This window comes from Arachis duranensis, chromosome 1, assembly GCF_000817695.3.
Source record: "Arachis duranensis cultivar V14167 chromosome 1, aradu.V14167.gnm2.J7QH, whole genome shotgun sequence".
Lineage (NCBI taxonomy): Eukaryota > Viridiplantae > Streptophyta > Magnoliopsida > Fabales > Fabaceae > Arachis > Arachis duranensis.
This window is the reverse complement of record NC_029772.3, coordinates 33,690,508-33,695,366: the sequence shown is the minus strand read 5'-3', so window position 1 is coordinate 33,695,366 and position 4,859 is coordinate 33,690,508. Positions and strand designations below refer to the sequence as shown.

General features: G+C 39.0%; 1 non-coding gene across 1 annotated transcript; it reads left to right on the top strand.

The window, feature by feature from the left end:
* The first annotated feature begins 4,116 nt into the window (after window positions 1-4,116).
* Window positions 4,117-4,220, top strand: LOC127743139 (small nucleolar RNA R71). The gene has a single exon (XR_008004455.1). It is a non-coding gene; the product is annotated as a small nucleolar RNA R71 (small nucleolar RNA).
* The last annotated feature ends 639 nt before the right edge of the window (window positions 4,221-4,859 follow it).

Below are 4,859 nucleotides of genomic sequence, written 5' to 3'. Positions count from 1 at the left end.
CTTTTAAATTGATCCAACCTTATAATTTTCTGTCTTGTTTGTCCAATTTATAGTGATGGCTTTTTGTTTTGTTGTATTGTAGGTGTAGCTTGTATGTCTCGTTCAGTAGTTCACAGCATGTCGTCTAAGGTCCCATCTGACTTGAAATGGATAGATTTAACTGTTCTTACCCCTGTCCCTATGATTGATAATGAATATGTCGAGGCCTTTTGTAGACATCATAGGCTATGTTTAAGTCGAAAGGATGAGAGGAACTATGAGATTGTCGTTGCTGACCTTGAGAAGAGGGTTTGCTTCCCCCGACTTGATAGGTTGGAACGACATTTCATATATGTCTATGATAGTTTTTTCACGAAGTTAGGGGTTACCTTTCCTTTTTGAGTTTGAAATGAAGATCTTAAATTTTGCAACGTTGTCCTTACCTAATTGCATCCTAATTCTTGGGCCTCTTAAAAATATATCAACTTCTTTGTTAGGAACTAGATGTCCGACCTTCCTTTAAGGTCTTCTTTTTGCTCTTCGTCCTCACCAAACCCTTCAGTTCTAAGAAACAAGGTTGGCATTCTTTCCGTTCTATTCAGGGTAGGAAAGTTTTTTCTATTTTTGATAAGTCCTTCCACAATTTTAAAAATTACTTCTTTAAGGTCCGATCTGTAGAGGGTGTCTGGCCTTTTTTCTTAAATGATGAGGATGGGCCCATTTTCTCTTTGTATTGGAAAAAAACCATGTGATAGTTAAGTATAAATTGGATGATTTAGACAAGGTAGAAGAGAGTGTGGTCGGGGTATTTCAAGAGTTCTAGGGACGAATTTCTTATCTGGACACAAAGAGGTATTTAGGGAACCCAAGCCAGCTTCAGTCCGAGCTAGGTACTTTTCTCTTCAATTTATAGATTTTGCTAGTAAAATTGTGTTGATGGCTAATGTGCCTTCATTTGGGTGTTGCAGAAAGGATGGATCCTATGTCGTGTGCCATGAAAATGCTTCGTTCTACTAGGAAGAACGTTGTTGTGCGGAACATATAATTAAAAGAAGCTGGTGAAACTGCCGACCTGTTCTCGCCCTCAAAGTTAGACTTGGGCATGTCAACTTCTCTACAGATTATTCATGACCCGACCTCTCAATCTACTTCTCCTCTCAACTCGGCCAAACAAGTAACTCGTCTATCACCCTCTACTGCCGAACCGAATCCTAAGAAGCATAAGACCTCAGAGTCGAAGAGCATATACAAGTAGGACTTTGACAGCCTTGCTTGGAGTGAAAAACACATCCTACCTTATAACTACATCAGCATGGATGATGTGGCCATCAAAAGCCACCTTTAGCTCTTTGCCCGAGGTGGAGTTCAGACTGTGGGTATATATGCAGCCTTGGCTAGGGAATTGGAGAAGACTCCCTACAATGCCACTTGTAGCTCCCTGGTGGCTTCGTAGGCCAAAGTGGCCTCCTTAAGGGAGTCCAGAAAAGAGTTAGAGGAAGAGAGAGACGCACTACTCTTTGACTGTGGTAAAGCTCGGCCAAAATCAAACAAGCGGAGACTGCTTTAGCCATGTCGAAGGGGTTGAAGAAGAAAGCTGAAGAGAGTTATACCTGGATTTTTGGGGAGAAACTTGATTTGGAGGATGAGGTTACTAAAGCCCGAAAAAAGTATGCGGAGCTCGAGGAGTCTGGGGCTGAGAGTATGGAAGAGATGGTTGAAAACCTGAAGACTTTTCCCTGATCATCCTGGACAACAACACCAAACTTGTTCTTTGCAATCACATACCAATTTATTTGAAAATAAAGAAAGTAAAGAAGAAATTTGTTACCACACGTTGGGTTGCCTCCCAACAAGCGCACTTTTATCGTCATTAGCTTGACGGTTGTTCTTTGTTAAGGAGGGTGATGATCATAGTGCTTCAACTCCTCTCCTCTCATAGTAGACTTCCTCCCAATGTCTTCTTTGATGATCTCTACATGCTCAAGAGAAAGGATTTTGTTCACCATGTGTAATATATAGAGAAATGTGGAGATGGATCCATTGGTTGGTAAATTAACATTACTTTATCCCTTGGTGAGAAATCTTCAGTAGAGATCTTCTTGTTTCTCCAACCTCTAGGCACTTTTTTCTTGAGATTCTTCTCTTTTTCAGGTGGTGGTTCATTCTTAATGCATGTTTTAGTCTCAAGGTCAGGAGAGATCTTGTTGGTTGTCACATATGGAGGCTTTGGTTACAAATTCTCCTTGGCTCCAATGGTTCCTTCAACTTGTTGCACCACTTCTACTTCTTTTCTTTCTTTTAAACAAGGAATTAGAAGCTCTTGAAGTGATTCATTAGGTGCCTCCTTTAAATTTGGATCCATGGAGTCAACCTTCACACAATTCTCCTCTTGAGTGGAATCATGCATGGTCTTGAAAACATGAAACACTAGATGTTCATCATGCACTCTTAGCATCAATTCTCCCTTTTCAATATCTATCAAAGTCCTGTCCAAAGCTAAGAAGGGCCTCCCCAAAATGATGGGGGTGTTGTAGTCTTCCTCCATATCAAGAATGACAAAATCAGCTAGGAGAAAGAATTTCTCCACTTTCACCAAAACATTCTCCACAACTCCAAGTGCTTGATTCCTGGATCTATCACCAATTGAAGAGCTATTTTTATTGGTTTCAATTCATGGATTTGGAGCTTTTTCAACATAGAGAGAGGCATGAGATTTATGCTTGTACCAATATCACATAATGCTCTTTCAAATGTTATGTTGTCTATGGTGTAGGGGATTTGAAAGCTTCCTGGGTCCTTTTTCTTCCTCGGTAAATCTCTTTGAATAATAGTACTACACTCCTTAGTCATTACCATAGTTTGTCTTCCTTTCAAGGATCTTTTATTTGACAACAATTCCTTCATAAACTTAAAATACAATGGCATTTGTTCAAGTGCTTCTATGAAAGGAATGTTGATGTGGAGTGTCTTGAATACCTCTAGGAATTTGGAGTATTGCTTCTCTTTGGTTTCTCCCTTGAGTCTTTGAGGATATGGTATCCTTGCTTCGTATGCATTCACTGCCTCCTTCTTCTTTGGAATGTCACTTTGTGTGGAGGCTTCTTGTTTCTGGCTTTGCTCCTCCAGTTCCTCATTCGAAGCCTTTTCATTGTGCACTTCTTGATTGGTGGCTTTTTTCTCTACAATTCTCCTACTTCTCAACATGATTGCCTTACATTCTTCTCTTGAATTGACCTTAGTGTCACTTGGGAAGGTATTTATAGGTTTTGCTAATTGTTGAGCAAGTTGGCCAATTTGCATATCTAATTTCTTAATTGAAGCACCTTGATTTTGGAAATTAGACCTTGTTTCTTCCCTAAAGCTTCTTGTTTCTTGCATGAATTCTCTAGTTTCTTGGGTGAGTTTTTTCAGAGCAAACTCAAGATTAGAGAACCTTTGAGAATCTTGAAAAGGTTGTGTGGGTTGTGGTTGTGGTTGGTGCTAATTGTTTGAAGAATTGAAAGGGTTATTTTGTAGGTGTACTGGGGGTGTGGAAAAGTTATTTTGGAGGTTGTAGAAGGTGTTTTGTGTATTTTTGTGTTGGTTTTGAGTGGGTTGGTTATAAAGGGAATTGTTGAAGCCATTTCTTTGGTTTTAGTTTTGTTGGTTTCTCCATCCAAAATTTGGGTGGTTTCTCCAACTAAGGTTGTATGTTTTGGAGTATGGGTCATTTTGGGGTGGCTTGGAAGTTTTGCTCATTAAATTAACTTGCTCTATGCTTGACTGATCGTAGCTGAATAGTTCAAAGTTCTCTTCAAATTGATTTCTTCCATTAAGATCATAAGCAGATTTTTGTGTGTTGACTGCAACTATTTGCATCTCTTCCATTCGCTTGTGATCACAAAGATTTGTTGTTGCATGAGTGTGTTCTGAGCCATGAGGGTATTAAAGACATCAAGCTCCATTAATCCTCTTTTGGAATTGGCACTTTTTTCACTTGAATATAGATATTGATTGTTTGTAACTATTTCAATCAATTCCATGGCCTCCTTAGGAGTCTTCATATGCAATGATCCACCAGTAGAATTATCCAATGAATTTCTTGAGGATGTAGTGATTCCATCATAGAATATTTGCAATTGCACCCAATCAATAAACATGTCAGGAGGACATCTTCTCAACAATCCCTTATACCTCTTCTAAGCTTCATACAAGGATTTTTCCTCTTGTTGCTTGAAAGTTTGCACCTCTATTCTAAGCTTGATGAGCCTTTGAAAAGGGAAAAATTTTGTTAGAAACTTGCTGACCACTTCATCCCAGGTTGCAAGGCTTTCTTTGGTTTGAGCTTCTAGCCATTGTGTTGCCCTGTCTCTGAGAGAGCATGGGAACAAAAATAGCCTATATACTTCAGATGACACTCCATTGGTTTTCATTGTATCACAAATCCAGATGAAGCTGGAAATGTGTTGGTTTGGATCTTCTTGGGGCTTCCTCCAAATTGACAATTTTATTGAATAAGGGTGATCAGTTGAGGTTTAAGCTTAAAATTGTTTGCATTAACGGTGGGAGTGAGAATACTGCTTCCATAATTTCCAAGATTAGGTGTTCTGTAAGAACCCAAAGTTCTCCTCGAAGATGGAGCATTGAAAGCTACATTGTTATGAGGCTTAACCATTCTTACTTCTGAGGTTCCCCCTTCTTCTTCTACCACTCTTTTGCTTCTTGCCTCCTTCTTTATCCTCCAAAGACTCCTTTCGATTTTAGAGTCAAAGAAGAGAGAATCTGATAAACCACTATTTTATGATTTATCTTGTGCTAAATTGAGTGGTTTTTATCGGTTCTTTTCACACTTATTCATGTAATTTGTATGTTTTACATTTGTCTTCCTAATTTTATGCTAT